This window comes from Oncorhynchus gorbuscha, unplaced genomic scaffold, assembly GCF_021184085.1.
Source record: "Oncorhynchus gorbuscha isolate QuinsamMale2020 ecotype Even-year unplaced genomic scaffold, OgorEven_v1.0 Un_scaffold_633, whole genome shotgun sequence".
Lineage (NCBI taxonomy): Eukaryota > Metazoa > Chordata > Actinopteri > Salmoniformes > Salmonidae > Oncorhynchus > Oncorhynchus gorbuscha.
In genome coordinates, this window is record NW_025745745.1 from 23,938 (window position 1) to 31,417 (window position 7,480).

The following is a 7,480-nucleotide window of genomic DNA, read 5'->3' on the forward strand; positions in this document are numbered from 1 at the left end:
TTCTGATAAACTCCCATATCTACTGGGTGAAATACCACAGTGTGACATCACATCACAGCAGCAGTGTTTGTGACTTGTTGCCACAAGAACAGGGCAACCAGTGAAGAACAAACACAATTGTAAATACAACCCATATTTATGTTTATTTATTTTCCCTTGTATACTTTAACCATTTGCACATCATTACTAAACTGTATATATCCATAAAATGACATTTGAAATGTCTCTATTCCTATGGAACTTTTGTGAGTGTAATGTTTACTGTTATTTTTTTATTTCACTTGCTTTGGCAATGTAAACATGTTTCCCCTGCCAATAAAGCCCTTTGAATTGAGAGAGAGCAGGGGGTTGTGTTGGATGGCAGACTGTGTGTGTATGTACGTATGTATGTATGTATGTATGTATGTGTATATATATTTATATAAAGGAGGTAATGGGTGACCTTTACAGAGCTCCAATCTGCTTGGGGAGGAAACACGGCCAGATGTGACACAACACGGCTGTACACACTGAGTGAGTGTGTGTGTGTGTGTGTGTGTGTGTGTGTGTGTGTGTGTGTGTGTGTGTGTGTGTGTGTGTGTGTGTGTGTGTGTGTGTGTGTGTGTGTGTGTGTGTATTCATGATTATGTGTGTACTGTATTACAAAAACAGAACCGGGAGACAGACTGGCCTAGAGGGCTGTCTCTCTGTGGGAAAAACAATACGATTCCCCAGACACAAAGACAAGATCACAGACAAGACAAGATGAAACATAGACGAGAAAACAGAGCATGTCTTTCCGTGCGCCAGAAACAGTATCAGTCGTCTTTCAAATACTTTAGCTGCATTTGATTGAGTTTGCCTGGCGCCGAGCAACGGAACCAATGGAATAGTCGCAACGGTCCAAGCCCCGCCCATCTGGCACTTCAGGCAGGCTCAATCAAAGGCTCAAAGTATTTGAAAGAAGTCAGATACTATTTGAATCCATGTCTGGATATATCTGCGATATGATGACTAATAGACGCTGTATCCCTCCCTTTCTTCACACTCCTCTCTCTCTTCCTGTGTCCATCCCTCTCTCATCTGTCTGCAGCAGTACCAGGGGAGATTGTTGCCAAGCTAGAGTCCATCACAGACTGTACAAACCACTAGTGCACTGCCCCGAGCCCCAAGAGCATGTCAATCAATCAACCACATACAGAAATACAGACTATCAATCCCAGGGGGCCAGGTCATAGTACATCTCTTGTTCTAGTAATGAGTATTGCTGTATCCTACATCTAAGAGAATATACTTTGGCCCTGCATTCTAGGCCTGTTCTGAACTACAGCACTGTGTTGTATCACCTATTTTTCATTCTGGTGGTGTGACCTTGTGATGTCATCTATGGCAATGTCCATTGTGTTCTACCTCAAGAAACTCAAGATGTGAAATAAGACCAATAAACTGAAGTGACCTGGGTTGTAAGTATCATAGCAACAGTAATATCAAACTGCGTGGCGTAATTCTCTGGGCTGTTTTTTTGTTATTTCAGCTGTTCAGAAATATGAGGGAGAGATGTAAACACACAACACAAGTTTATCGGGATTCTAGGTCCTCTCTGGGGAAGAGGCATGTACTGTAAGCTGATTATGTGTATCCCACAACAGTCAATAAAAGCTATTACAGCAGTCAATAATTAGCACAGGACTGTAATCATGGCAACATTTGCTGCATTGTGCTGTATACATGCATGAGTCAGAGCTCCATAAACAAAGGAGTTCCAAACAGCATGGACATAATTATCAACTTGGATGTTTCCATCCCACACACACTTTATGAATTCAATCCCATAGTTAAACTCAGTCACATGACTGGGTGTTTCCTGTTCTTTCTCCATGATGATCTGAGTTTGTTTTCCTCCATCTCCCTCCCCATAATCTCCCCCTCAAACTCTCAAACTCTCTCTCCGCCTCACAAACTCTCTCTCCGCCTCACAAACTGTCTCTCTGCCTCACAAACTGTCTCTCTGCCTCACAAACTCCCTCTCTGCCTCACAAACTCTCTCTCTGCCTCACAAACTCTCTCTCTGCCTCACAAACTCTCTCTCTGCCTCACAAACTCTCTCTCTGCCTCACAAACTCTCTCTCTGCCTCACAAACTCTGTCTCCCCCCTCAAACTCTCTCTCCCCCTCAAACTCTCTTTCTCCCCCTCAAACTCTCCCTCACTCTCTCAAACTCTCCCTCTCTGCCTCAAACTCTCTCTCTCTATCCCCCTCAAACTCTCTTTCTCCCTCTCCCCCTCAAACTCTTTCTCCATCTCCCCCTCAAACTCACTCTCCCCCTCAAACTCTCCCTCTCAAACTCTCTCCCCCTCTCAAACTCGCTCTACCCCTCAAACTCTCTCTACCCCTCAAACTCTTTCTCTCTCTATCCCCCTCAAACTCTCTCTCTCTCTCCCCCCTCAAACTCTCTCTCTCAGCCTACAGATGCGCTACCTTAAATTGACCCTGCTTCTCACAGCAGGAAAATTAAATTGGAATTATTATGTGGATTATAAATAATGGACATTTTTGTAGGGGTTGATACATTTTCCGTTGGTGCAAATCAGGTGGGTATTACATACTTTAGAAGCCTTTTAAAACCTTGAATACACTAAAATTTGCAGGATACATCTCTGCGACAACAGTGATCAAATTAAGATAGCAGATCTGTATCACTGGGAGTCATGGCCTGGACAGTGGAAGTGGGGGAGCACTCTACGACACAAGGGCTATTTTTAATGTGTTACTGCAACTACAATCATATCTGAAATGACAATAAAGGAATGGGCTATAAGTACAGGGATAGAGTGATGACAGACACTACATGTTGAGTTGAATAATGGTGAGTCTGGTGAGGCTTTGTCCATTTGAATGATCTTTTATAGCTTCAGATAAGAGTCTGAATCTCAAATTGTACCCTGTTCTAAAGTAGTGCACTATATAGGGAACAGGGCCCTGGTCTAAAGTAGTGCACTATATAGGGAATAAGGCCTTGGTCAAAAGTAGTGCACTATATAGGGAATAGGGCCCTGGTCTAAAGTAGTGCACTATATAGGGAATAGGGCCCTGGTCAAAAGTAGTGCACTATATAGGGAATAGGGCCCTGGTCTAAAGTAGTGCACTATATAGGGAATAAGGCCTTGGTCAAAAGTAGTGCACTATATAGGGAATAGGGCCCTGGTCTAAAGTAGTGCACTATATAGGTAATAGGGCTCTGGTCTGAAGTAGTGTGCTATATAGGGAATAGGGCCCGATCTAAAGTAGTGCACTATAAAGTAGTGCACTATATAGGGAATAGGGTGCCATTTGGGATGCAACCCTTTTATTTTACAGATTTAAAGGGGTAATTTAAAATTAGAAATGCCTCATGAGAATGTTGTACCCCATCACAATCCAACATGATAAGATTGTTTACATTCACATTGGAGTAAATCAAACACTGTATAGCCTCAAAACATGGTTAAAACTATCATTTGTATATAATTGATGGGCAGAATTTGAGAGTGGTTCCATTTCTCCAGCCACCCCATCACTCAACTTTTTATCAAAACGGTGGCGGGGAGCCCTCTTTGTTATTGTTTCAACTGCGGATGGCCCTTTTAATCTTCAGAAAACAGACTTGTTTTTGTCCTCCGAGGTGTATATAGACAGATGGCCATGACAGGTGTTGCTATGGGCTGAAGTTACACACCACCTGTGTCTCACCTCTCACTGTTTGACAACCTGAGAAATGTAACACCCCACCAGATCTAACAAGTATCATATTGTGATTCATAACCATCAGTACCACTGGATTTAAAGACTATTATAATCTGATTCATAACCATCAGTAGCACTGGATTTAAAGACTATTGTAATCTGATTCATAACCATCAGTAGCACTGGATTTAAAGACTATTATAATCTGATTCATAACAATCAGTACCACTGGATTTAAAGACTGTTGTAATCTGATTCATAACCATCAGTACCATCGGAAAGACTATTATAATCTGATTCATAACCATCAGTACCACCGGATTTAAAGACTGTTGTAATCTGATTCATAACCATCAGTACCACTGGATTTAAAGACTATTATAATCTGATTCATAACCATCAGTACCACCGATTTAAAGACTGTTATAATGTTATAATGTGATTCATAACCATCAGTACCACCGGATTTAAAGACTGTTATAATGTTATCTGATTCATAACAATCATACCACTGGATTTAATATTATAATCTGATTCATAACCATCAGTACCACTGTTATAATCTGATAAAGACTGTTATAAATCTGATTCATAACCATCAGTGATTTAAAGACTGTTATAATGTTATAATGTGATTCATAACCATCAGTACCACCGGTTTAAAGACTGTTATAATGTTATAATGTGATTCATAACCATCAGCTTTGTTAGTGTTGTGCCCTAAACATCCTCAGTAAATTGGTCTGGTCATCCAACAAAATCTCCAAATACATTAGAATGTATGCAGTTCTCACTCATTCCTGTTTATTCACAAGGGGTGAAGCCGCATGACTGAAGGATCCTTCAGGTTCTGACTACAGTCGTGGTGGTGAGACACACCTTCGCTACTATTGGTTTATTAGTTACCTGCAACAATGTTAGGCCTACTGTTTCACTTCTGATAACTCCACAAACCGGCAAGTCAAAAGGAAGGCAGTCATAGCCAGTTAGACATGGTAGAATTCTCCTCAGATTGACACACACGGTAAGTAAGCAATAACCGCATTACAAGATAACCAACCGTGTCGAACAGCTGGACATCAAGGAGGCAAAGTAATACATTTTCCACTGGTGTGATGAACTATCAGTAGTAAGGTCTATATCTCACCAGAACTGAGTTAAGGTCAGTGTGTGTGCCTGCCTGTCTGCCTCCACAGCACAGGTTTAGCCTGCTCTACAGCACCGAAATGTCAAGCGGCCATCGACACAGAAAACAAGCGCACTGTTCTGAACCATCAGTGCTGAGTCTGTCCATGGTTCTAAAATGACTGGCTATAACCAACGCACATGCCATTGACGTAGAGAGTATGTATGCACTGTCCATGGTACTGAAATGAGCGCGCAGGCGCTATTGATGTACAGTTCGAGGTGGTAGGATTGGCTGCAGCCTACATTGATAAACTGCCAGCAGTAGGCTGCCTACATTAGAACAGGATCCAACTTTAGTAATTGAACTACTAACCAGCCTGGAGGGCGTGAGGTCATGTGTGGTAAGCAAGTGGGTGGTTGTAAATTGTAGTATTACAGAATGGGCCTTGGTTAACCTATGACAGTGGTTGCTTAGGTTGTCATTCAATTTCATTGCATTGGGTTGACATTGCATCAATAGCCAAGTGCGTGTTGTTTAAACTTAGCGCAGTGCATTTTGCACAAATCAAAATGACACCGTCATCCACAAAAGCAAAAACACCAGACCTGTAGCCGACACAAAAACCAAACCCTAATCTGACTTTTGAATGAGGTGAAGAAGCGCTCTCAAACAGTTGTGTTTTTATTGAGCGCGCCGAGCCAAGGCGTGGGGCACAGCAGGCTATAACTGGTCCTTGCTCCACTATTATTGCGGAGAGGAGCTATGATGAATCATGCCTGACGCTGTTTTCGCAAAACCCATCATTCAATCCAAGCAGAAGTCTACAGCCTCAAGTCACTCATCAAACCAAGTGTATTGTGACGCAATTTCACATTCAGACTACATAGCCTCCAATAGCCTAAACATACATAACTGACTTGCAGAAATGGTTGAATCACATCTGAATCTCTCAATTTCTTAACATTTGTAATGTAGAAGTAAATTAACGTTGTTTATAACACTATGCTACAATGCACAGAAAAGCAAAACAGTACGGTGAATGATACTAAAATAATTTAGCATATGTGGCTATATTCTTAGTTGCTATTCTGGCAAATCAGGGTTGAAGTAAGTAGCAGAATATGGCTCATGGACCCCGTCAATATATTGCATTGATTTATTCGCTATTCGCTATTGCCTTGGCTGAGATTTCTAAATGGCTGTGTGTGTAGACCTGTTACCTGCTTCTGAGTGACTCAGTTCATTTCTCTCCTTACCGTATCTGCTTGACATCCCCGTCTGATAGCACACCGCCATCACACACAACACGCTCCATAGTCGCTGAGATCCCATGGTTTTCCCCAAGACAGACAGAGCTGTTCAGCGGTGCGTTTTAAACCCTCATGATCCGTGTCAACTATCGGAGGGACTTTCTAATGTCGCACATCCACTCCGACTCCAAAGGAAGGACGTGGATTTTCGGCAGCAGAAGCGCACCAACTGTGAGTGCGACAGCAAGTGTTGCGAGAAATGTGTAAATCCCGGGATGCACGCTGCTTCGGATCAGGAACGGAAGGGGTTAGTCTTTCTGCATGGCTGGTTTACCTTTGGGAGACCCACCATTACATCATAGCCCACTAGGCGAAATTAATAAAGTTCAAGTAATTTTTACCATGTATTCCTCCGTTCCTCTAAATATACTGAGGAAAAATATAAACGCAACATGTAAAGTGTTGGTCCCATGTTTCATGAGCTGAAATAAAATATCCCAGAAATGTTCCATACTCTATATAATTTAATTTATCCTTTGCCAAGATAATCCATTCACCTGACAGGTGTGGCATATCAAGAAGCTGATTAAACAGCATGATCATTACACAGGTGCACCTTCTGCTGGGGACAAAAAAAGGCCACTCTAAAATGTGCAGTTTTGTCACAGAACACAATGCCACGGATATCTCAAGTTGAGGGAGCGTGTAATTGGCATGCTAACTGCAGGAATGTCCAACAGAGCTGTTGCCAGAGAATTGAATGTTAATTTCTCTACCACAAGCCACTTCCAACCTTGTGTAACCACGCCAGCCCAGGACCGGACAGCTGATGAAACTGAGGAGTATTTCTGTCTGAAAAAAAAACCTTTGGTAGGGAAAAACACATTCTGATTGGCTGGGCCTAGCTTCCAACTGGGGGGGCCTATGCCCTCCTAGGCCCACCCATGGCTGCACCAGTGCCCAGTATTGTGAAATCCATAGATTAGGGCCTAATGAATTTATGTAAATTGACTGATTTCCTTATATGAACTGTAAACTCAGTAAAACTGTTGTGTTTAGATTTTTGTTCAGTATATTTGTCAACATTGTATGTTGTTTCACCACTGGTACTAGACTTGTTAAAGAGTGTGGGCCAAACACTTGATTTCAATTGGAGCTCCAGTGCAACATCAGAGGCAGAGGTTAGAGAAGCAGGCCTCAACCAGAAGGTTGCCGGTTCGAATCCCAACTCAAGATGGGAAAATCTAGTGCGGAAATGCATCATCTGCCATTGTGCCTTTAAGCAAGCAAATTAACCCCCTATAATTGGTCCAGGGGTGCTGCAGTGCCCTTTGCGTCCAGCCTTCAGGACTATATGTGTGTGGAATGAGTGAACAAAAACAAGGGAAGGAGAGAGGATG

The 7,480-nt window shown here is 42.3% G+C and overlaps 1 protein-coding gene across 1 annotated transcript in view; it reads left to right on the plus strand.

The window, feature by feature from the left end:
- The window catches only part of LOC124019575, a 72,901-nt gene that overhangs the window by 3,300 nt on the left and 62,121 nt on the right, over positions 1-7,480 (plus strand). The window lies entirely within an intron of this gene.